General features: G+C 33.2%; 2 long non-coding RNA genes across 3 annotated transcripts; both read left to right on the top strand.

Moving 5' to 3' along the window:
- Window positions 312-19,359, top strand: LOC109821964. The gene is made up of 2 exons (XR_002241990.1): window positions 312-510; window positions 18,754-19,359. It is a non-coding gene; the product is annotated as an uncharacterized LOC109821964 (long non-coding RNA).
- Window positions 19,937-27,403, top strand: LOC109821997. 2 transcript variants are annotated; one of them, XR_002241994.1, is made up of 3 exons: window positions 19,937-26,744; window positions 26,853-26,904; window positions 26,984-27,403. It is a non-coding gene; the product is annotated as an uncharacterized LOC109821997 (long non-coding RNA). The 2 variants fall into 2 exon arrangements; XR_002241993.1 differs by having other exon boundaries at window positions 19,937-26,904.

Genomic DNA, 27,878 nt, shown 5'->3' with positions numbered 1-27,878 from the left:
GGTATTTTTATGTAACTTTATACATATTCACTTCACTTCACTCCTCTTTATTAGAACTCCCAAATAAAGTAAAACAAATTTACTTCAGTTTTCTTTACTAAACTCTCAAATAACATTTTATATCTTCACTTCCATTCCCTACATTTACTTTCCACTATTTAGTAAAGTAACATTAGATTTATATATTCAAAATTGTAAAAATAATGTCGCAAAAAGTAGTACATTAATATCCTAAGTTATCCACCACCAGGATCATGTTAACACGGTTAAAAATACCCATTTTGACAAAAAATACCCTCCAATTAAATGAACCCCACTCCTTAAAAAGAAATATCCCCCCGGTTCATTCCCTAATTTCACTGCCCTCATCACAATCGGCTTCTCCGCTCTTGAGATCGCCGGCTCTGTTGCTCACCTCTTAACGTTAACGGTTCCGTGCATTACCTCCACCCTCGTGGTTCCTGCGATCTCAATAAGTTCGCTGACCTTTGCTCTCCAACGAAACCTTGGGTAATGAATTTTATCAATTAGTTGTAATTGTTTTAGTTATTGACAATGTAGCGGATGGCTACTCTTGGAACTTAGGACATTGGTTAGAATTGGGGAAGAAACTGTTGTGTTAGAAGTAATTTGGGATTTTTTTTTTAAAATTATGAATTGAAATAAAATTTAAAAATTGGAAGAAAAATCAAATCTTTTGATCACATTTAGTAGAATTGCACTGTATTTTTTTATGGATTGTGTTAAGTTAGAGCATTTTGTGGAATTCCATTATGTTGTAAAGTTGAATTTTTTTTTTCGAAATAATGTCAAAATGAAATATTATTGTTGAAATGTGTGAAAAAATAACGGGTCTATTGAATTTACTGATTTCCCACTAGTTACTTGATTTTATTTGATGTACTTTTATGGATTTTTTGGGTTTTTATAAAAAAAATTTACTTTTTTTTCTCTATGTAGATGGCAGATAATGTAAGTAGCAATGATGTTGTGGATGTTGAAGATGATGTAGATAATGGTTGCATTACCCAAGGGCACTGTTTTAAAAAACCTTCGCCTAGTCCGCTTAGGCGTATGCCTAGGCCTAGGCGGTACTTAGGCCGCCTAACTAGCGCCTAGTGCCTAGGCTGTATTTAGGCTGCCACCTAGATTTTACGAGCGTTTAGGGGAGCATTGTCTGCTTACGTGGATTGCACCATGTAGGTCTTGGTTGTGATTTTATGTGTTGTAGCCTACACGTCCTCCAAACTCCATTAACCTCCAAATATGAACACCTCCACTACCTCCTCCGACCTTCAGCAAAACCTCATCGACCACCACTTAAATGAAGAAAGAAATTCGCCTAGACACCAGTCCGGCATCTAAACTTTCTATAACATTGACATTCATTATCAATTATTGTAATTAAAAAAAAAACATCTTAGACTCTAGCCTTGTTAATTATTATTTTGGCTATTTAGTATCTAAGTATGCATGATTTATTGTGGAACTAAGATTGCTATCTTTTTTTGAAAATTTATATGAATTTAATACATATTTTTATCAATTATTATAATTAAATAATTTAAAATTAGTCAAACGCCTAGGCAGCCCAGGGGTCTAGGCGCTAGGCGCTCGCTCAAACTCCTAGTTTGCCTAGCGTCTTCTGTAACATTGTCCAAGGGGTAGATGTAAACAAAGCAGATAATACAGTCACAGTGAAGGGTGTACAGGAATGGGGAAATGCAAATAAGGGAAAATAGAAAGTAAATGATGATATAGGATTTTGTTTGGGGACAGTGATGAGGAAAATGATAGTGATGAAGATTGGATTTCATCTAGAAAGAATGATATTGGCCATTTGATTCCTTGTAAAGAGAATGATATGGAGGATTTTAAAATTGCTGTGACGTCTAAAGCTCCAATTAACAACATTGAAGAGAATAAATACAATGAAGTTAATGAAGATGAAGGGGATCAAGAAGAATTTCAAAAGTTAATTGGTCATGATTCAGAGCTTACAAGAGATGGTGACTCTGACATTGAGGCAATTGAGGAACTTCTGAGTCTTCTTTCCTTAGACAAGGGTGATTCAAGAACTTTCGAAAATCAAAGGCATCAAATTAGAGAAGAAAGAGATATGGAGGATCCAAAACTGTACATTGGCATGCAATTTTATAATCCAAATGAGTTTAGAAATCTTCTGAGGAAAGCTGCTATTATTAGAGGGTTTGATTTTGTGTTAAAAAGAATGAGGGTAAGAGAATATCAGCCAAATACAAGAAGGAAGGATGTACTTGGAGATGTTGGGATTCATGGATTTCAGATCAAAGCAAGTGACGACTCAAGTCTCTTCATGGTGCACACTTGTGAGAAAGTGTCTAAAAATGTTCAAGCTACTTGTACCTGGCTTTGTAAAGCAATGCCTGCTACAGATTAAAGATAATCCAAATTGGCCAATTGATTCTTTTCAAATAAAAAAATAATCTGTGACCTTATGCTTAATGTAAAGGATTATAAGGTGTATAGAGCAAAGAGGATAGCTATGAATATTAGTGAAGGATGCTACAAAGAACAATATGCCCAACACTTTAGGAATATGAAAATATGATTCTACAAAAAAAAAACCTTATTAGTGTTGTAAGGTTGAACACTACAAGAAAGATTGAGGGCGAGCTAAATACATTCTTTGGCTTTTTTATTGCATATGCAGCTCAAATTAGAGAGTTTAAAATGGGATGTAGGCCTGTCATAGGATTTGATGGATGCTTCTTGAAGGGATTAGGAGGTGGTGCTTTGCTTAGGGCGATGAGTAGAGATGTGAATAATTAGATGTATCCTGTAGCTATTGGAGTTGTTCATAATAAATGTGAGAAGACATGGAGTTGATTTATGGGGAATCTTTGGAGGCAATCGGTGACCAGAGACAACATGGATGGATGTACATAAGTGATAGTCAAAATGTACACTTTATAAATAATGCAATTTTTGTCAATTTAAACATATTGGCCTCTTGTGATTTATGTTTATTATTTGTTTAATATTGGAAGGGATTACCGGAGACGTTTAGGAAACTAGTGCCAGAAGCTCATCATAGATTTTATGGTAGGCATTTGTATGCTAATTTCAGAGATAGATTCAAAGAGGGTGATTTGAAATTTTTTTTGGAAGGCAGCATCCTTATACACCACAAGTAAGCATCTAGAAGTAATTGAGTCAATTAAAAAGATGAATCAGGGGGCATATGATTATTTAAACAAGCTTAAAACCAAAAGGTGCATATCATACTTCACAACTGAGGTAAAATGTGATCTAATTATTAATAATATTTGGAATAATATTTGAAAGTTCATACTAGAAGCTAGAGACAATCCTATAATTACTTTGATGGAGATGATTACAAGGTTGTTATAGAAAAGTTTTGTCAATAAAAAAATAATTGCTGAAAATTGGCATGGTGATGTTAGTCCTAAGATTGTGTCCAAGTTAAATGAGCTGGATAGGAGATCTAGGGAGACGTGTGTGTATTGTCAATCTGGGTTGGGAAAATTTCAGGTGGATGAAGGTTTAGTTATCTAACTATTAACACAAAGGATAGGACATGCGATTGTAAAGAATGGGATTTTACAGACATACTTTGTGTTCCTTAATTGCTTCAAGATCAACAAGTATAGAGTTGCTTATAAAGGTGAAAGAAACCCTATTTCTGATTCAACTTATTGGCTAAAAATTGGGTATGAAAAAGAAACTTAGATCCACCTTTTAAAAGAAAAGTAGGAAGACCAAAACATAAATGAGGAAAGGAGCTGATGAATTGAAGAATCAAGATCAAGCTAGAAGATATGGACAAGTGAATATATGCTCAAACTGCAAAAAATCTAAACATAATATAAGAGCTCGTCCTAATGAAAGAGTTGAGATATCTAAAAAAAAGGAAGCCATCTACTAAAGATAATGCTGAGGAATCATCAACACAGCTAGGATAAATTCCATCTCAATACAACTCCTTGGTAGAACTAGGCCACCAGCAGCTAGAAGTAGATGGGTTCAAAATGAGGGGGTTTTAAAATCCGCTGGAGGAGTGCGAAGATGTTTCACATGATGCAGGAGGACAACTGGGGACACCTACACAAACTTTTTGTGTATGATATAGATAGGAGGCTCAAGCTTCACATGATTTTTGTGAGGCATTAGGGACAACTTCAGTTGGGGAGGAGCAAAAGTTGTAAAAGATATATTTAATGAATTTTTCATAGTGATGCACATGCCAAGGAATCTATAATATTTGCTGCAAATGTGGGGTCAATTTACAAGGTATGGTTCAGTTACATTACATGAATTTTCAATTCAAGCAAATTGCTACTTTACTAATATGCAAATTTCTTTACTAGTAATATGTTTTAAATGATTCTAAAGTTATACATATGGCTACATCAAAAGGACTAAGATCCCCTAAAGCAAATGAGGCTTCAGGTATGCAGGAGTATTTAAATGCATACTTATGTTGCTAAATTATCATCACAACTTCATAATATTGTCTTTTGCATAGAAAAATCTAAAGAAGTTGCACTTCAAGATTATATTCCAAAAAAGAGAAAACCAGTGAGGAAGACTAACCAGAGATTTGTGCCTTCAAGATATACGGATACATTATCACAATCCAATGTAAAATTTCTAAACATAACTAATAATACACAGACACACACTCACACACACATATATATATGTACTAGTTGGATTGCACGTGCAATGTACGTGGTAAATTTTTTATTATTTATTATAAATTTATAATTTTATTTAGGGAAAGATTTGTTATTAAATTATTGAAGGCAAGCAATGGATCAAATATATAGACATAAGCTAAAAATTCAACAATTGAACAACGAAATTACATTTAGTGATTGATTGGGTAATTGTATACTGGTTGCAGCTATAACGTGATCAATCAATCAAATATTGTCACAAGAATAATCCTTAAAATAATGTTTGATGATGTTGATGTAAATCCAAACTCATGGCATTAGAAGTTTGACTAAGCCTTTGCAATACCTAATGTGTGAGTACATATATTCACGCATGAAAATTTCAATATCCCATATAAATTCCAAAACACTCATTAAACTTTGTCCTTCCATTTAAATATCACATGCTATCTTTAGCATTCTCTGCATTAAACCGCCTCATTTTATGTTGAAGATCCACAAGAGAATCACTTGCTACCTTTGCCTTTGAACTCATTTTAAGTCAACAAACTTTAAGGGTACTTTTCTGAAACTTTTAAAATTATAGATTTTCAAAGTCCCATTTGTATCTTTGATTTTTTTAATTTTTTTTTGTAGAACCTTTATTCTAATTCATGAGCGGATCCTCTTGATTGAATTGCTATCCAGAGTTGCATACTTTCTTTTGAGTGTCATTGACTTTGAAAATGTCTTCAGCTTGTTCACACAATCGCTACCTGCAACCAAATTAGGTGGACATTATTAGTATATATTGCTTTTTCAAAAATAAATGTTTAGGTTCAATATCTTTCATTTCTTTTTAATTAAGTAGAAATCCTGGTCTGATTTATATATCAGTTAAAATGTTTTAATCAAGTAGGATGAGTGTACTCAAGTCTGTTTTTGTATCCCAATTAGAAAAAGTGGGATGGGCGAGCTCAAGTTTGTTTTTTGTATCCCAACTAAAACAATGAAATCACATTTTTCCTGCAGGGCAAAGAGCTTCGGCTTGATCTTATCCATTAAAACTTTCCATTCAATAATAAAATTATCCTTCCATGAAAATACCTATTATACCAATGAACATGTTCATCAATCATTATAACAAATTGTGAACTAATTTAAAGTTCATGATAAAGTTATGTATATAAAGAATAGATAGGGAGCAAGTAGTAAATCAACATTTTTCTTCTTCTTTGTTTTATTTCTTATCTTATAACTATTTTTTTTCTTATAACTTAATGATATGTGTGGGCAATCTCTCACTTGCGCTTTCTTGGCATCTTGAGTTTTTCGTACCCTAACATTTCACAACACATGCGGTTAAGAATGTATGTTAGCACCATAATGCAAGTAACTTGTTCAGAAAGAAATGGCTCAGATAATATCATAATGGTGTGCTCTATCATGTTATATTTCAAGATAATATTGAATATACAACACATTTGCCGTTGGCAATAACTGAAAATAGGCATTGCTTATTCCAGGAATATTTGATCTCTAGAACCATATTTATGGATATCTAACTTTGAAGTTGAAGGTAAAACTTTCGCGTCAGATGTCCATATAGTGTGTCTGTGATTCTTTAGTAAGGAATATAAACATAACTCTACACTACAAGAAATTACATCTTTAACGAAGGGATTTTCCTTCGTTAAAGAGCTGAAAACCTTCGTTATTGTATGCTAACGACGGGGAAAATCCCTTCGTCACCCGTCGTTGAAGCCCTCTTCGCTAAAGGGTCATGAAGGGATATACTACCCGTCGTTATAGAGTCTATAACGACGGAACATATTACCGTTATTAATATTTACGATGGTAATTATCACCGTCGTTACCTTCAGCGACGAGGATATTTTCCCATCGTTACCATCAGCGACGGGATATTTTCCCGTCGTTACCATTAGTTAGGGGATATTCTCCCGTCGTTACCATTAGTTACGGGGATATTTTTCCATCGTTGAAGACTAATTAATGACGGTTAGATACCGTCGTAAAAGTCCTCATAATGGGTAATTAGTAACCCATCAACGACGGTGCTTTCCCTTCATTGATGAACAAAATACGATTTATAAAACCGTCATTGTAGACTACAAATTTATAATATACATTAATAATAATTTTTCCATTCATATGCAACTATCATATTATTCTCAATCTGACACTAAGATTCACAACAAAAATATATTGAAAATACCCAATAATGAATAAAAGGAAAAACAAAAACTCCATTCATTAATAACATCAATAAATAAAATTCCACAATCCTCAAATATTCAATACTAGTAACAAGAGTTATTATCCCAATTATTCCAAAGAAAAATACGTGAAACTATCTTAAACAAATTAAAATAAAAGTATGAAAAAGCCACATCCTTTCATCTCTAATCATCTCTTTTTCTGATGGCTTCTCACTTCGCTTTTCAGGAACTTGAGCCCTTTCTGTTGATTCCCTGGATTTTCCTCTCCCCCTTCCTCTTCCATAGTTCCCTCTCCTCGTACGTGGCTGAGAATTGTGCCTTACACTGATTTCTTCTTTATTTAAATTGCTAATCTCTGATGCTGCAGACAGTAAGGCATCATTTTCCAGCTTGGATATGCTGCTAGCTTGTGTTCTCAGAAGGCCCAATAGCTACTCCATCAAGTACCCCGAAGCCCTAAGGATCCTGAGATCTTTTCTTATTGCATTTACGCAAGCTATGCAACTGAGCCTTACCCAACAAGTATTTCTCCCATTCTTCCCGCATGACCTACAGGCAGAAAGGAGCGATTCAGCATCCAGTATCCGCTCAAATATGAGATCACTATAGATAATAAATTAAAAGAATATAGATTATTCCAAAGCTTCTATGTAATCTTCATAGTTTACCCTTTAAGAAATCACCTCTACAGGGCTAAAGAAAGACTACTCCTATTTAAAGGAATGGTCAAGTACAGATTATAATGTAAATTGCATTCAATTTGGTGTAAACACAATGCTTTTGTTTTACAGAAAACAAATAATAGGAGGAACTAATATATGGAATAAAAGGAATTCAAGAGCGATGATCACAACAGCAGAAAAGACGACAGCCTAACAGGAAGAAATGTAAATGGAAATACGCGAGAGGCAACGTAAGCAGAAAAGATAAGAGCATAATGGATAAGCCATCCAGGGCTAGGAAAAAAATATGGTAACATGTATGGGCGGGATAAATTTGGAATTAGTAACCAATGAGTATTGGAAAAACAAAGGAGATTGAATAAAGGACCCATACAAGAAAGGCATTTGACATGTGCTGTTAATGGATAAAAATATTAAACATTTATTTAATATAAAAGGTTAAAGCTCTTAATGTATACCTTATGTGGGCCTTTCGATATACAATCTTCCAACTGCAAACATGAGCGTTCATCTTTACAAGCTACCAAAACAACGTCAGTATTATCCTCAACATTTTCAACCATATCCTGCTCTTGTCTTGACAAAGCTTCCTTATGTCGTTCTTCTTCTATTTCTTCTAGCAATTCCTGAAAATATGTATCATTCAGATTATACACTTCCTTCTAACATGGTAAACATTACCTCAAATGAGAATTGCACTAAACTTTCTCACTGCACAGGCCTCAATTTCAATCTCCAACAAATTATATATAATATATATCTATACTATATTGTCCATTTAACATGGCTTAGAAATGCAAATTGCATAATGGAACAGTAGTAAATTAGGTATGGAAAAGCTACTAATTTATACTTATAGCCCCATCCGAAGGTACTCGCCCAAACACAGATGAGATGCATATATGGGTAAATAGCATTATCAAATTTGTGATCTAGCTCAAGCCATCCACTGAAGCACATATCATAAACAAGATTTGTTTCAAAAACCCACAAGAAAGTAAATGCAGAGTGGCAAATTAAAAAGAAGCTTACCAAAGCAAAGGAACTCACTTACGCGTAAGACCTTCCATTTGGGTGCTTCTTCCAAGACTTCATCTAACACCACACCGACAGTGGGATCCAGCAAATTAGAAGAGGAAACTCCATTTTAAATAAGAAGGATCACTAACAAATTTAAATTGATATATAGTATGGTTCAATGAATAAAGGGCCAACCAACAAACTCAAGTGATTGTTCACCTCTAATTCTTTTGCTGCTAATCTATGCTAATTCACATAAAACTAATTACACTTACAACCTACATATACATATGAAAATGAGCACACCTATAGGAATTAATTTCAAGGTATATAAATTGGTATATTAATTGGAATATATAATTGCAGTGAATTAATTGCAAGGTATATAAGATCTGTATACAACTATAAGTACTTTAGTGCAATTAAACAAAACAAGGGTATATTAATTGCAAAGTAGGAAATATAATTGCAACATGTATATAATTGCAAAGCAGGGTCAGCAAGTAAAGTGTAATAGAAAGCAAAGAAAGCTTTTAATTCATTAACATATTTAAAATGTGGAAGTCAAAGAATTTTATCGTAATGTATATGTACGAACAGTGGGTAAATAAAATAGAATGTGAAGAATATTTATTGTCCTACCTTTTTTAAGTCCAAAGTCTAACAGTAAACACAGAACAACAACTGAAAGAGGAGGAAAAATATTAAATAATAAAGTATATTAGCGTATGTCCATGTGCTCAAACAAGTAGCATGTACAGCATTGAAGATATGCTCATACTGCGGTTGTACTATAGAACAAATTTTCTCAAATCTGCAGTAAGTATATCATTCCATGTACCTTAAGCTACCGCTACAAGGACCGATGGCAAATTGGCAAGTTAAACTGCATTCCATAAGTCAAAGCCCAAGGCAAGAAACAAAATAAAAAAGGATTCATGATAAGTCAACAGGTAGCAGTAGGTTTCCAATAAGCTTCAAGGGGGATTAATAGGAAGATAAAGGTTGATTCCTTTGTAGACGATGAGTGAATTTCTCACTTTACATGTTTAGTATAAGCATTTTATTATTTTCACGTTCTCATCTTACTTGTTCAATATAAAGATACTTACATAGGCCTTAGTACACAGTTGATGTTATCATTCAATTTGTGTCATAAAGCTGAGGAATTATATAGAGATAATTTTAAACTACTCCTTAAATTTCCACATCAAACAAGTTTTGTTCTTTGAATGGCTTGTGTAAGGTCAAAGAGTTATAAAAATCAAAATTAGTAGTCAGGGGGGAAAATCCAAGTTTTGTTTACAGTGGGCATCAAACATTAAAGTCAACTAATCATCAAACATGAAAATCTCTAATTTGCATTTAAAATAGACAAGTCTTCATCGAGCATCATGCCATTGAACATTTTTAACACTTAGCCTTCACTGTCACTCAAACATCCACAATAGATTCATAAAAAAGAACTCACAGCCCTGCTTTGAAATTGTGCTTGTGAGTTAAGATTTTAGCATTGAAAAACAAGGTGCACCCTTTAAAAATCAGCAAACAAATGGTATACAAAATCCAATGCAACAAGTTAAATACCCTCAAATTTGCATAGGGGAGGATATTACAGTGTTAGTTTTAATAACTTTAGGGTATTTAAGTGCAACCTTTTAAAAATTTAAAGTATACAATCTAATGCAACAAGTGAAGGTATACAATTGTAACTTATTAAAACTTTATGGTATAAATTGCTGCCAAAAAAAGTGAGGAGAAACTATAGGGTACTTGAATGCAATTACATCAAACAAAACTATAGGGTACTTTTAAGTATAGATATTTTATGGCAAAAGTGCAAAGTAGGATAAACTATAGAGGACTTAAGTGTAAAATTACCACAAAACAAATTCCAGCCGTTGGCGTTTCACCGTGACGACGACGGGGCAAGCGCGGTCACTTGGCGGTGCTGGGCCGACGCTGACAACATGTGAATTCAGCTGCTTGGCCATGGATTCCACTGTCCTATTCCCACATTATTTCATCTTGGTGGGAAGAGAAGGAAAATACAGAGAAAAAAATCAAGTTCATCTCTTTTAAAATTTAATCATCAACATAGTGACAAATTCATATCTTTTAAAGTTCATTCTTCTTCCATTTAATTTAATCATCAACATAGTGATAAATTCATCTCTTTTAAAATTCTTCTTTCATTTGATTTTATTGCAAGATTCTAAATTAGTTAGAAATCAAGAACAATTTCAACTAAAAAAACAGTAAAATATATGAAATTAGAGGGAATTTTCACGTTGGCATACAATCATGTCGCTCTGCCCAACTCCACCGCCAGCGCCCCCTCTGCCCAGCACCTGTTTTCAGCGGCAACAATTAGAGGGAATCTCCCCCCCAAAAAAAGATTATATCAAAGGGATAAACAGTCAGCCCCTGAAAACTACCAAAATTTGGTAAATTTACCAATAAATTAGCACGACAAGCAAAATTAACCAATTCTACGGTTCATCCAGTCTCCAAATCAACACATTAACGACTCCAGAATGGAAAAGACTACACCAATTTCCCCTAGAATCAACATCAAACACTGGTCACTGGAATCGCCATGAAAACTCTAGAATTCAACATTTCTCGTCAAAAGAACACTGAAATTACCGCTTGAAGCACGTTCAGCACCGCCTCGCCGGCGCCGGAATTGATGAACTCGTCTCGAACCTTGCTTACGACATCATCGATGACCTAGATGTAGACAGCGGAGACGTTGCTCGCCATTCCCAGCGGTGGAGATCTCCGTCAATAGAGAATCACGAGCAGAATCTCTCACAGGCGTCAGAAATTGGAAGACGATTCGAGATCAAGAAGCCACCTAGCGACCTAGCCTACTCCTCCCGCCACCCAGACCTCTTGGATCTCGAGAGATCGATCTCCTCTTCGATCTCAAAGGCAAGGGCGAGCTCGGCCTCGCTTACCCCGAGAGATTCTACGCCGCCGCGACCTACGCTGGATTCGGCGAAAAATCAAAGGAAAAGGAAAAGGAAATCGCGTTTTAACCCTTGTATTTTTTGCGTGATTTAGGCCCCCCAAAGTTGGGGGCCCTTTTCTGTGGAACCGGAAGAACCGCCTCAACATTCTTGGTTTCACCTTGGACTGCAGCCTTGTGTGAACCCAGGGGCGTCACAGGGTTATTCATATTAATTTTGATTACTAATCCTGTTATGATCAAGAGTTATGATTAATGAAGGTAATGGACCCCTTCGTTTTTAATGAGACCCAATAATGACGGTATTAGGATTAAATTAATGAAGGGACTAGAAAACCGTTACCCATCTCACATCATTCCTATAATATTTGTAATCACTCGACGAAGGCTTTAAAAACCCGTCGTTATTATATGCACATTAACGACGGTCAACTAATCCCTTTATTAAGTTTGGTCGTTAAATACCGTATTTCTTGTAGTGCTAGTAAGGTATTTGTGCTTCTAGGAGTATGAAGGTCGCCAACTTAGAGCCTTCTTTAGTGGACAACGAGCAAACCTAGTCATCATTTGTCATATAAGGAAGGATAAGGTTTGATAATCCTATATTATCAGCATTCAGTAACAATAATACCTTGTAAACGTCAAGCAATAATATAGTTCATAAAAAGAAACGTTCATGACTATAAATTTTAATAAAAGATATCTAGCAACATATATCAATAAAGATAAGCTAGAAACATAACAGAAAGTAAAAGAGGGAAAGACAAAAGGATACTCACCTATTAAAACTGGTGAAAAAGGCCGCATTAATATCCAATCCTTCCCGATTGTTATCCTCAACTACCAAAAAAGTTTCTTTAAATATTAATATCTGAACCTTCTTAAGTGTTATTTTCAACTTTCAGTCCCCACATCACATCTACAAACAAAAAGATAACAACTTTCAATCAGAAAGATAACTTAAAAAGGGAAGAAGCTTAAAATAGAAAGAAACAAAGATATTAGCATAATCAAAGAAAATGAGTAACAGTTGATATTCTAAGGCGATGCAATGAACAAACTTGACACTACTTAATGAAATTCATATATTAAAGTTTTCAAAGTAATATAGGAATAGGTGCATCATTAATTCATGAAGTATGCTAATTTTAAAAGTTGCACATAATAGGAGGGAAAAATAAGAGGCTTTATAGTGCCTCAAAGGGTACAACAATATCATTAAATCGTGCTTATTGAACTCCTATAATGTTTGGGGTCTGGATTCTCTATAACCTTGATTGTAGAGAGTGATTACATGCTACAATTAGTTAGATGGGCTAGTATTATTGGCTTATCTTAGTGAACTCTACAATTAAAAGTTCTTTTATATTATTTAGATAATTATTATCATTCAAGGGGTCCACTGTGAATAGGTGCACAAAAATTAACAATTTTATATTATTTAGATAATTATTATCATTCAAGGGGTCCACTGTGAATAGGTGCACAAAAATTAACAAAGATCATAACACTTTTGCAATGCAGTTCATGTAACGGATTAAAAAAACTTTTCATCATCAATAAAAACAGATGAAAAAAAAGAAACAGACGCTCCCATTTTTAATTAGTGAACCCAAAATATGCTTCTTGAATGCTTCAAAAGCTATTGCATCTAAGTGGTCACTGGAGCAATGCTACTTGTAAATGGACTTCCCTAACAGATTGGATATACAAACGAAGATAAGAAAGCAAGATATATCCTCTTTATCATATTATGAAGACACTCCAAAGCTTAGTCATACCGTTTCATTCCAATATCTCTCATGCCGCTGCTACAAAAGAGGAGCAATGTATAAGTTATTAATATAGTGGGAGCATGTACTACTTGGTCACGTACCAACAAAAAGAAGCATATTGTGTTAAGCATATTGTCGAAATTATAAATCAACTATCTTGAGAAATATTAAGCACGTCAAAGAGAAAATAGATGTTAAGCACAAATTTACACGCTCTAAATAGAATACACTATGAATGAATAGATGTGACAATTGCTCTCATAACATGTACAAGTACGAAAGAATTGACATGGATTTAGAAAACTATGGTTTGATTTCAATTCAGGTTGTGAGCATCCATTGTCAAGGAATGTCAAAATACACACACGCTTCTGTGCCTTCTTATTTTTATATGTTAGATATTTTTCTCGATTCGATAAGAAATATTCACCCCATTCACAAAAGGTAGAGCAAATCATATCTCCGATCTAACATTGATTTTGGATCAAGTCTAACAGTCCTAATTTGAATTCTATCTAATTTTAAAATGGAGAAAAGAAAAGATTAGTAAACACATTCAAGAAATGTATCAAATACAACACATCTTACTTGAGATATATATTTCTCTATTTATAGACTACAATAAAATAAACAAAATTGTTGAACAATACAGTTGGAATAATTATATTTAAAACGAAATCCTAAAACTACTAAAATTAAAAAAAAACGAATCAACTATGATCATCCATGACCACTGTTTTAAATATCGGCCGATAATCGATATTATCGGCCGAGTTATCGGATTTGGTAGCTCTCTGCTAGGATAAATTGGATTTTTAATCAGTTATCGTTTTTCTAGGTTTATCGGCGATTTATCGTCGTTATCGGCACTTATCGGCCGATAAGTAAGACTTTTTTATCGGGATTATCGGCCCATTTTGACTAACATTATATTTTTTCAAGGCTATGATGCAAGTTTCGCTTTCTACAATTGGTTAATGATTCTAAACATGATGATTTACATTTTGGTATGTTTATATTTCATTAAGCATGATTAGATTACATTTTTTAATTGTTATATTATATATACACATCATCCAGTATATCACTCCGATAAATACTACTTATCCCCGATATATCCCCGATTTCCGCTATCCGATAAGGATTTTGGCCGTCCGATAAACCCCCGATAACCGATATTTTAAACCTTGTCCATGACATAGGAAATCATGAACTCTAAAAAATACAAAGCAAAAGATTGGAGTCTTACATTGTGTCATTGATGGTTTGATAATTTTGCTCAAGCCTGAAAGTCTATGATACCTAAAAATTGTGTGTGTACTGCTTGTAGTAGACCCAAAGAAAAAAAGAATAGAAAACCTCACTACATTCATGAACAACCTATAATATCTTGCATCTTAATTCAAAACACTAAAACTTAACCTAATAATGAGTACAAGGAATATGGTGGGTAGATTATATCAAAACAATAAAACTTGACCTAATAATGATATTCAAGAAAAACTTACCACTAAAAAGTTTTGGAGGCATCAACCATCGACAAGCGAATAAGGAGATCCTCTCCATTTTTCTAGAGGGAGCATCGTCTTCTACATGCCCCCTAGTTCTCTGCTACTGAGGCCCTAAAAAATCCACATAAGAGAAATATATAAACTCAAGATTGGCCTCTCGAAAAATCCAGTGGTCAATATAGTTAAACAAGAATTTTTAAGGTTCGTGACCTAGAACCACCAAGAAATTTCAATCAAAACCCTATCAAGATGATATATTTCAGGAAAAAAACCAAAATGAAAGTTGTCCTTCAAAAAAATAGTGAATTTATTAGAAAAACCTTACCAGTGAAATTTTTTTTTGTGCCTTATCCTCATCATTAATTATAAATTAGAGAGCATGTGTGTTGCACGTGCTGCTCGTTCTCGATGTCGCATAGAGCTAGGCCATAAGTGGTTCAATAGTTTGATTGTGGTGATTGCTTTAAGAACATCTATATCAGTATATCCTTATAGAGTACCTAAGACAATCAGCAAGTCAACACATTTTATAAAGAGAAACCTACATATCAATAATACGGGATACACATTTCCTACAACAGCAATATCAGTATCTCACCAAGTTAAAAATCCAAAATATCAAACATAAAGCAAACTTAGTGTAATATTATAAGTCCTTATAAGTAAAAGCAGATTCTACAGGAACAAAAAAAAAAAGTTACATGGCATAACAGATGGTAGATTGCTAAGAAAACTAAGAACAATATGTATGAAATTTAAATTTATAAGGTGCAACATATCTGAAGCCGCTTCTTTGAGGAGATTCTCCAGCTCTGGACATAGGAGATATCAACAACTCAAACTAATTCATCACTCTGCTCAAAGTAGTTCCTCACATCACATATAATTAATGAATGCGTACAACTAATTTCCAAATTCCACCAAAAAATCATTAAAAGTGTAAGAAATTATACGAAGTAAAATAATAGGACTATATCGGAAGAATCACAAGTTAACTAATTTTTAAGCAACAAGACAAGATAATAGAACCGTACAAGTTCCAGTCATCGACCTGTTTAAGGAAAGGAAGGAATTGGCCATTCCTAATGTTTACATTTGCAGAAAAGAAATTGATAGAAACTTCTATAAACAATTATATAATAAAATAATAAGCATAGAAGGAAAGAAATTTCTATCAACATAGTGATAAAGGCCAAAACAATCAGTGACCAAGAGTTAAGAAGACAGCCCACTGTGCCTGCCTTGGTATAGCCTAAAAATTCCATGTATATCAATAGGCAATAGAGATTTAACGTTGAATTTTCTTTTATGTTAAAAATCTAGCATAAGATTTATTGCAAGACCAAGTTTCACAGGAGTCAAATACCAAAACCATAGGGGAAATGTCTAGTAGTGTTTAATTGAAACCAAATCCTTTGTTCTGGAGCAAAATATCACGCAGTGTCTAAACAGAACTAACGTAACTTTCTTAAGAGCTTGTTTTGGTATCACATAACCCTAGTCCAATTAGCCCCATCACTCGGTTTTATGATGCTAATTTGTCTTCTTGTCAATTTATGTAGCATATGCGAGTATTTCCAAACTCAAAATTACACAAACCTCCAAATGACAAGCCATACCAAATCACTACCCCACTGTTACTTTTCTTTTTGAGGAATAGCACATGATGCCTGGGAAATCCTAGATTCAAATTGCTAAATACCTACATTGTATTATAATACTCTTAAGTAAAACGTAACCACTTTAATAATCTGACCAAGGTTAAAGTGTGCAATATTAATCAACTGTTATTTTGACAATACTGAATTTATAAGCTCATCAAAATAGTTAAGCTTACTTCGAAGCACCTCTGCAACATCTAATGGTCTTTGCTTCTCTAGCAACTGCGGTATTAACAAGAAACAAGATGAACACACGAACAAACTATTAGTGCAAACACAATAATCTCATGAAGAAAAAAATTAGTACTAAAATAATAATATGCATAAACTTGAATGAGGAAAACATAGATAAGACAATTGATAAAACATAATCAACAAATGATATTGTGATTCACTTACATTTATTACATCTTCAAAACTATTCTGGAACTAAAGGATATAGATCCATGCAACATAGTATTTGTAGAATGCTACGTACACATATTAGATTTTTCGCCAAATTAAAGGATAACAGAGGTAGCATGTCTACACTGAGATGCTATTTGTTCTATTTAGGAATCAGGGGGCTATGAGCAAGTTGGTCGTATAGCTCTAGTTTATAGTCAAGTTAATGCCCCTGAGCTTTACTCTACACCTAATGAGGAAGATGAGGGAGATAATGTGGAAAATTGTAGCTCAAGTCAATGAGTTTTTTGGTACTAAACTTAACCAAGAGTTATAATATGCAAACAAATAAACTCACATTTATAGAGCAGGTAGTCGAGCTCCAATTTTATAGAAAATTTTGCAATGATCCATTGAAGATCTTTTCCTTTTCAGAGGAAATGTTGGAGAAACTTTGCAAGAAGAGGTTCGGGTTTCAAGTTCTTGGGTATATGAATTATGTTTGTCAAATTTAAAGTGACACGTACCATTAGGTCCATTTGTTCCATGGGTGCATATTATAGTATATATTAAAGTTAACACCAAATTACGAGCTACAAACTTTAGACTTACCAGTCTTATGCTAAAGACTCTTTATCGAGACCCTTTATTGTGATTTGCTTATTGACCATGCATTGTTCATAAGCTTAGAAGTGGTCACTTCACAAACAAATCTATAAGTATCATTCATTTTATGAAATATGTAGCTAAATGCTTTGATTGATAATGAATCATTACTCTTATCATTCTTGCTATGAAAATACTATGTGTTTCTTATAGACATCTCACTCTACATGTTACTTGATGTATTTGGTGTATTACTTATCTATTAGTTTGCAATATAAAACTCTCAATCAACTTGCACAAGAGCCATATGTATTTGGTGTATTACTTATCTATTAGTTTGCAATATAAAACTCTCAATCAACTTGCACAAGAGCCATAAATATGAATCGTAATGGATAACAAGAAGTTTGCAATATAAAACTCTCAATCAACTTGCACAAGAGCCATAAATATGAATCGTAATGGATAACAAGAACAACACATAATTAAACTATTAATTATAGCTTTCTCACCTGGAATCCGAGGAACTGATTCTTCTTATATCCAAAAGAAAACCTAGAATTTAGAAAAATGGATGAAAAATTAGAGAACTTGGATGAAAAAATTTGAGATCAAAGATTTGGGGACATTAGGAAAGCTGAGAGGGTCGACTCACGAGCTCGACATTGAGATTGTTGTCTCCGATTGCGAGAGAAATCAATGGAACAAATTAGGTGAGAAATTAGGATCTTGGATTGGGATTTTGTTGTGAATTATTTGGAGATGTAGGAGATGGAGAATAGAAGAAAGGAGGAGGAAGACTAAAAGGGTTGGTATTTTTCTGAAAACCGGAGCGAAATCGTAAACGATGGAATGAAGAACGAAAAGGACGCACGTTTAGGGTTTTGATTTTCTGATTCCTGTGTAGCATTAAAAAAGGGTAACTTTGTTAAATTTAAATTTATGATAGATGAAGGGCATTTTTGGGTAGGAAAAGTTTTTCTAGAACTCCCTCTTTTAAAGGGAGTATGATATATGTATATATATACATACATATATACACACATAAATGTATACATATACATATGCATATACATATACACACACGTCGCACACACACATGATATTGCTAATTAGTTCTATATAACAATAGGCTATTGCTAATCATGGACAAAACTGAACAAGTCCTCCCTCAAATACCGACTCCTCAATTCTTATTGGTGATGCATATTATATACTAACCAGAACATTTGTGACAGGGCCAATGGTTATAGCTAATGGTGGATTTAGGGTAAGTGCGGATTCTTGGGGACTCAAACATTAAGCGTACAAGGTACAAGGTTTGTTCCTTCATCAACCCCGTCCCAGCCAACTCTTTTCTATCAGCAAACACAAAAACAAGCTCAGATTCAGAGACGTGCTACTCAACCATCAGTCCACAGCGTTAAACTGCCATTCAAGAAACCAATAAACAAAAGCACGAGTGCTTCCAATCATTTTGAAGCCCCTAGACCAACTAGAGATTTTTCCAAATTGATAAATGAGATAATGAAAGGTCTAGATGAAGCATCTGTAGCAATAAAGAACAAGAAAGATGGTGCGTGACCAAGCAAACAAGGATGGTTTGTAAAGAGCAATCTGAAACTTTATTTTGATAAATTATATATGGATTTGGGAATCAAAACGGAGTGAAGTTGATCCGATTTTATGAACTTGATACATGTTTGTCATTTGATATGTATTTCACTAGTGAACTAGATGGATGCTTATGGAATGCATATGTTAACTTGTTATATAGTGTGAATGGATTTCAATTTTTGTCGAAAGTTATATGAATGAAGGGAATGAAGTATGTTAGTGATGATTGAATGGAGTATATTAATTGTAGTTCAGGTTTGTTATTGATTGATTCATATGCTTTGCGATCATAAAACATACTTCAGGGAGAAATGGGAAATGAACTTGGATATGTTGTTTATAAACAAAGACACAATTTAGATTTGTATCGCCATTAGCCAAAAAACGGGTTATCTTAGCGTTAATATTACGTCTCACTCTATAGATTGTAGCATACAAAATAATATTGTTAACAATCGAAATGCGAAATACATTATGTTTATTAAATAAATAAAGTGTTATTTAATAATACATTTAATTGATAAATTATTGATTATTATTATCTGATATATTGGAAAGAGCAAGTTGTATATTACTGAGAATTAACGGCAAGACCTAAGCAAACCTTAATTCTGTTATACCGGAATGACTTATTTGCGAAAAAAAATACCAAATTGAATATTCTTTTTTAAACAATAATTGATTTAAATGAGAAATCTTTAATTTGCCACAACATATGGAATTATATGTTATTTAATCAAATGTGACAGACTTATTTGTAAAAGCGTAAAGTTTTCTAGACCCGTCGATTCCCTCATTGTCGTTCGTTCTCTTTTATACATCTGTCGATTCATCGCGTCGGAAGAAACCCCCATTAACTCCATACCCTTCCTCTTTGCCGTTCTAATTTGTAGATCCGTCAATCTCCTAGATCGGAGAAAACCCTAATTTATGTCATCCTTTCCTTAGGGAAAATCAAAGTTTAGTCCATCCCTTCTCCTTATGCAATTGAAAGATCAGAGGCATATCAAATCTTTGAAGTTGATGGTGTATTCCTTTACTACGCGTTTGATCCATCAAATTTTAGCCTGTTTGTTGAAGAATTTTTTCGTTTTTAAGTTGCACGTTCATCTCTTTGTAAGCAATTGAATCTCTGATTCCTTGGAAATTATTGTTTTACTTGATCCTTTATATTTTTATAATTAGTAGTTGATCTATCTATTATTAGGTTAAAAATAAAATTATTAGTTTTGCATGTGAAATATCCTAATATTTTGCATGTTAATATCCTTTTAAGTAGTTGAATTCTTTTGAAATTTATTCGCATGTTATTCTGGCCTGTTATTATTCATTTTTCGTCCGTTGTTCATTTATTTGCCATTTTTCTGCATGTTGATATCTTTGTAAGTAGCTGTTTTCTCTATTATTGAAATGATTCCTTTGCGTCACTTGCCATGAATATATGAGAATATATATTTCTATATTGTGTAATTTAAAGTCAAAGGAAAAGCAAAAATATAGCATAATCGTAACAATTTATGATAATTAGAAGTAAACATGAAAAAAGTACTTAATATTTGCTCGTTTGCCATGCCATCGACGTTCTTAAAATTCAATGGGCTGCTGTTAATCATTTTCCCTTGAATTTTGTAGTAAGGCATGGTTTTAACACTATGCGAAATGTAGCCGTTGTGTTTGATCATTGAATCTTGTTGTTGGACGTTCCTCTTTAGTAATTCATGTTTTCGTCGACTTCATGTGCTTTAAATATACCTTTGAGGGATTAATGCAACGACCCAAGAATGGGATTCATCCATTTATTGTGCATGTTAATCTGTTTGTAAGTAGTAAATTTTTGTATTATTGATTTTTTTCCTGAGCATGACTTTCAATGAGTATTTGAGAATATATATTTATTTGCTGTGTAATTTTAAGGCAAAGGAAAATGAAAATTAATAGGTTAATCATAATAGTTTATGATGATCAGAAGTAGACATGAAAAAAGTATGTGACATTTGCTCATAAATGTTCAAATTGTAGAAACGTAATATATTTAGACATGCATAAGAAAGTTATTTGATTGTTTCCTGAACACTGTTGTTTGCTATGTCATTGAAGTCTTAAAGTTCAAAGGGCTAATATTAATTTCCTTCGCTTAACTTCTGTGTTAAGGCATGATTTTAACATGAAACGAAATCTCACCGCTGTGTTTGATTGTGGAATGTTGTTCTTGGAGTTTATTCTTTATTAATTCTTGTGAATTGTTGATTTCATGTGATTTACATATATCTTTGATGGAGCAATTCAACGGGCGAATAATGGGATACATCCACCCTTTGATGGTTTAAGTAACATAATTTTTTATTAGCTTATGTTATACCCACAACAGTCTATTTTACTCCTTCTGGTGATTTGCATATATGTTTGCATTAATGGAGTTAAATAATAAATACCCACACAAAGTAATATATTTTGGTAATAGGAAATTTTAGATGATGCAATTCATATAGCTAATGATTGTGTTTGTTATATTCTTCTTGTTAATTGATATAGTTTGCTATTTGTGCTTGCATTGAGGTATTGTTTGTTGGCTTCTTGTTGTATGTACTGCTTGGTTGTATCTTAATGACGAATGGCTTTCTATGGTAGTTGATAGTGGTATGAGTTCTTTCTATTTAAGTTTTTTAAGAGGAGCAATGATGATGATAACAAACTGAGAATACATCCTATATTAATTATGTAATGTTTAGGCGAGGCAATTATGTGTGGAATGCAACTTACATTGATATTACAAAGTTTGGGTGAGGTAATCTATCATATTAGCAGCCTACATTGCATCATACTTTTATAGGAGAGGCAATCTATTATGACCCATTTATTTATATCCTGAGCCGCACTAAATAATCACTCATCCTGCTATTGATTTTGATCTTGTTTAGCCATATGTTTTGTGGGAATAGTTGCTGTTTTTCATGCTTTTATGCTGATTTCAAGCTATTTTATTTCTGTTTTGTGATATATTTGTTTTAGTTTGATTGCATGTTTGAGTTGTTGTTCTTGTTTTCGTAATTCATATTCTGTAGTTATTGAGCTTGTTTTAACTAAAATTGAGTTTTTGACAAATTTTCTGGTCAATAAAATGATATTGCAAAGTAATTTACAATGTTCATAGCAAGATGAGGTGTTGTTTACTACGTTATTAGAATGCAATACATATGATGTTATACGTTTCATTTGAGGCAATAAATTTTGACAAAATAAAAAAATCTGAGCGAAATTACTTCATAAAAATATGAATGATGACATGAAATTGGCAAAGTAGTAAACGATTTGAATAGAGCATTGATTTTGATTTAACTAAAGTAAATAAAATTCTATGTCACAGCACTAATACATTGTTACGAACGTTGTGCTTATGAATTAAGAGAGCATTAATTATACAATTTGTGTCACAGATAATGTTACAATATTAAGACTTTCACCAACTTTTTTGATGTTTATCTTTCAAAGCATTGGCTCTTCCTTTATTTTAAAATTGTACTCACCTCCACTGTAATGATAGCATCATTGTCTGTTAGTTTTTTAACTGATGGTTGTCTATGTAGCAAGCTAATTTTACGTGGCTTTTAATATGCATTGAAAATAAAATTTCACTAGTTAGGTATCATGATTATATCATTGTAAATATGAGAGATAGTGCAATGATATAACAAATAAATTTGTTGATCTCTTTATTAATGCCCAGATCATTTATAGCATTTAATGTTATACTGAAGAAATGAAGAGTTTCATATAACGTTTCAAAAGCTAGCATTTAATATCATAAAATTAAATTTATACAATGTTAAAACTTATACCTGTTTGTAAGTTGTTGAAATTTTTTTTATAAACAATATTGTTTGTAAAGTTTTTGCTTTGTTCTTGCTCCTTCTCTATCAAAATCTTAAGCCCTCTCGGTGAAGTTACTCTGGAGACAGTAACATACAACTGGCCATGTGTAAAACATGGCCTTGGAAATGTATAATCCCACAATTTTTAATGTTTGTCCTTGGCTTTTATTTATTGTCATTGCAAATGATGGTCTGATTGGAAATTGTCTTCTCTTCATGTGGAATGGCCATTTTGAATCTGTGTTTGTCAAGACACATCTTGGAATGAAGTGTTTTGTTTCGATATTGGACCCACTGATTATTCTTGCTTCTATTATCCACTTCATCAATTGTGTTACTATCATCCTCGTGCCATTGCAAAGGCCTTCTGTTGGACTTAGATTATACAACAACATGATTGGAGTTCCAACTTTTAGTTTTATTTGATGATTTGGCATTCTTGGAAATGTTAATGAATTGAGGAATTCTATAGGGTAGCTTGCTTCATTTTCTTGCAGATTTGGAGAAGTGGCGCAAATGGAATCTGAGCTTAAGTAAGTTACTTATTCACCTTGTATTTTTTCTTGAATGATGTCATTTATAATATCTACATTTTCATTTCTTGGAGTCAAGATTACTATCTCTTGTAAATAGCCTGTATTAGAAAAGTTTTCTAGCAGATTTGGATAAGTCTAGGATATAATATCATGTAATGGATTTCCAGTTGAATGAATAATGAAATCTTCTGGTATCTCAATTAATGGCTCACCATTGTTAGATGCATCTTCTACTGATTGTAAGTGACCATTTCCAATATTAAGCACCCATCTTCCGAAATCATCTATTGCCATGCCATTGTCTTCAGATTCTATTTGTTGTAGCCTCATGTTTTGCGTCAAAGCAAATAATTTGCATTCATTCCATAATCTAGAACTGCTAATTGAAGTGTTCAATATGTCATACTTGTTACCTCCTGGCAGTACTGGTGATATTTGCCTAAAATCTCCCCCTAGAACAACTGTTATCCCTCCAAATGGTTTGATTTGAGCCAACTCATCTTGGCTTCTTAAAATGTCTTGTAATGTACAATCTACCCTTAGAACCATTGTATTACATGACCTGCACCAGACTTTCCCCAAAGTTGATGGTGTTTTTTTGGCACAATCTGGACATCTAACATAGCTAATCCAGTTCCTTGACAACTCCAATGATTTGCACATCACATATGAAAAAGTACACCTATAATTGAAAGAGTTGGTATTAGAATGCAGTTAGCAATTAGGTAGTTATACTTTGAATAAATCGACAGATTTATCATTACCTTTTGAATTTCCTGCATCATTAAAATATATAACTTCATATGGGCAATGCTTGAGAAGCCTTTACTAATTCTTGTTGCTAATTGAGCATGTTGCTTATTTGTGCTTACATTGAGGTATTGGTTGTTCGCTTCTTTTGGTATATAATATAATGCGCAGTTTGACCTTAATGATGGAAAGCTTTCTTTGGTAATCAATTCTGGTATGAGCTCTTTTGCTTTATGTTTTCTTAGTTGAGCAATGATGATGATTAGAATCTGAGGATGCATCTTATATTAATTATGTATTATTAAATATGTAATGCTTAGGCGAGGCAATTTTGTGTGGAAATCAACCTATATTGAGATTACAATGTTTAGGTGTGGTAATCCATTATAATAGCATCCTACTTTTTTTTATTACAATGTGATATCAAAGCTTAGGCGAGGCAATTTATTGTGGAATGCAACCTACATTGAAATCACAATGTTTAGGTGAGGTAACACTCATAATAGCAACCTACATTGCATCATCATCATACATTTATAGGAGAGACAATCTTTTGTGACCAATCTATTTATATCTTGAGCCCTAGTAAGTATTCATAAATTTATGTGATGATTTTGAGCTTGTTTAGCTCTAATTTAAAAGAGTTGGTTTCAGCTTGTATCCTACATGACCAATCTATTTTCACGTACTCAGCAATTATCATGTAGCTTTTATGACCAATCTTTTTATCTATTTTTATGTACTCAGCAATTTTTATGTAGCTTTTATAATTGAAAGAGGTGGTTTTAGCCTGTAGTCTGCAATGATCTATTCATAATTTCAAAAAAGTAATAAATATGTAATACCTGTGAAGTTCCTGGAGCATCGAAATTTACTACTTCATAAAGTGTTGCTTTTGTAGCCTTGATTGTTTCTAGTTGAGTATTGGATAAATTCACAGATGAAGTTACTAACTGCAAGTTGTTTTCATTGTGAGTATTCCTACATGTATAACAAAGAAGTTATTATCAGTAGTATAGATAGTTCCAGATTCATTAATTAGAAGTTATGTTACACAAAGTTTTAACAATGTATTGTGTAACCTTCTTACCCTTGTAGTAATTTTTGAACTCTTACTTCATCAATATTGTAGTACACTTTTATTGCTGTCATTGATGAAACGGTATTGTTACCTATGTATCAATACATGCATATAAAGATTAATGAATATTTATATTTCTGAATGTTAAAATGCAAGGAACGGCGATCTAAATTCTACCTCTGAAGTTTTTAACTAAAACTCCAGTCACCACGATAACAACATTATTTGTATCATGATCTTTAAAGCTGGAGTCAAAGTCGATTGCTAGTTTATTCCGTAATGTGATCATACACTCATCATGCCTGTAAAAAAATGATTCATATTAAACTATTAACATGCCTTTGAACTTCTCTTTAGGTTAAGTTATAATAATACAATCTTACTGTTCATCTATTAGTTTAATAGATCTTACCTGTGGACATTTTCCCAGAATTTGTTGACTCTCCTGTCAGATAGACTTCCTTCATAATGCCTGCAATGTCTGTTATAGTATATATTCATGCTAACTTAGTATTCATGTTCATGTATTAGCAACTGTAAAACAAAAAAGGCCATTAATTACCACCTCTTAGATAAGTATTCTTATCTTTATATAAGTATAGATCATTGAAAGGAACAAAGTCAAATTTATATTTTGCAATGCTGTCGTCCGCTATTTGGAGAACTCTAACCACTGTTTGCCTGCAGAAACAGATTATGATTTTGTTCTCCGTTGTTTGGTAATTGCCAAATGCGGTAAGTACTCGGAACTTTGATATCACATGTATCTTTCCCTCCTCAAGCAATGAACTAAACCTTGATATCTTAGTATGTTTGATTGTCCCTTGACAGTGAGTGTCGTATGCAATTGAAGTATATATTATTGTTCGATCAAAATGACATACGAAGAGTAATCAACATGTTAAATTAAATATATTGTTCCTTACATTTTCATCCAATAGTGTTAGATGCAAGCCGAATATATCCCCATTCTTGATATTCACATTGTCCCATATTCTAATCACCCTTACCTTAATGATTGCATCATTGTCTTTGGTGGTTAAATTACTGATGGTTGAGTAGCTAGCAAGCGCCATCTGTGCGTCCTTTAATCTGTAGTGAAATGTTAATTTCATCATTTATGCAAACATTATTTATATATAGGTAATATGCAAACTAATGTAATTATCCATTAGTTGTGGTTTGTAGGACAGTGACATGATTAACTTGCTTGGCTATGCAAACGGCAATATGACGAAATAATTGTATATGTAATTTCTTAATCGCATCGCCTCCTACATGACAAAGTACTTGGGTATGTAACTCCTACATGACAAACTACTTATCACTGACGGTTATTGGCTGAAGAGGAGGCGAGAGGCGTCGTCAATCCGCAGGTAATATCTATATAAATTCGTGATTCATGATTTTCCTAAGTTTGGAGGTGTTTTCTTCTGCCAAAACTCTTGCAGATTTGTTTTTTTCATTTCTTTATTGGTTGTCAGTTGGCTCGCTGAACTTGTTTGAGAGGGTGCTACAGTAATTTCTTGTGTATTGGTTGGTGCTCTGATCATGTCTCAAAATTTCAGTTAAGGACATTGATATTGATATATATTGATATAGCCTTTGAACTCAGGTAACATGCAACATGCAACATTTAAAGGGGCAAAGATGAACATGGCAACATGCAACATTAAAAGTTATAAATGTATTATAGTGAGAAACATGAATGTAATGAGCTGTGGAATTACCTGAGCTAGTGAGATGAGCTAGTGAGAGGAATTTTTGTTTGAGTGACTTTTGAATGTGATAACTATATTGTACTCGGATTATATAGAGGGAGAAACAGGTGAGGGGGAAAATCGGTTTGGAGGGAAGTTCAAATAGATGGAGAAGACATGTGGGTGGGGGGGATTATTTGAACTCTTCCTTATGTTTTATATTTGAATTAAACCGCAAAAACCGGCTGGACTGTAGCGGGATTTAACTGCAGAAAAGTTATTTTGTAATTTTCAAAAATTTAAAAGCAATATAATGATATATAATAATCGGTTTACTGTTGGTTTTGGTTTCTGCCTTTTATAAAAAGTAATTGATATCCAAATGTTGTATGCAATGATAAATGAGAGTAGAACTTTACATGAAATATACAAGCATTAGCAAAACATTGTGTCACACATCTTACATAATGAAAGAAAATACTTTACCAAAAAATTCGAACAACTATATAATTTCAACTAAGTTAAATCAAACCTCAAACTAATCCAACAACATATCACTAAAAGCATAACAAATACAAATATATATATATATCCTACATGTATTCAATTTATCATCCTTCTCTCTCAAACAAAGCTCAAAACTTCTCACTTCTCTTTCTCTTTCTATTAGTTTGTCTTCATTCTCAACTAATTTCTGCTCTCTCAATTTCAATTTTGACTTCTTCTCCTTTAATTTCTGCTCTATTAATTTAACATTGTCAACATCCTCACTCTTAAATCCTTGAGTAAGGGAATCTTTCTCAGATAAGA

Source organism: Asparagus officinalis, chromosome 8 (genome assembly GCF_001876935.1).
Source record: "Asparagus officinalis chromosome 8, Aspof.V1, whole genome shotgun sequence".
Lineage (NCBI taxonomy): Eukaryota > Viridiplantae > Streptophyta > Magnoliopsida > Asparagales > Asparagaceae > Asparagus > Asparagus officinalis.
Note: the sequence above shows the minus strand (reverse complement) of the source record. Positions and strands in the feature narration are given on the sequence as shown.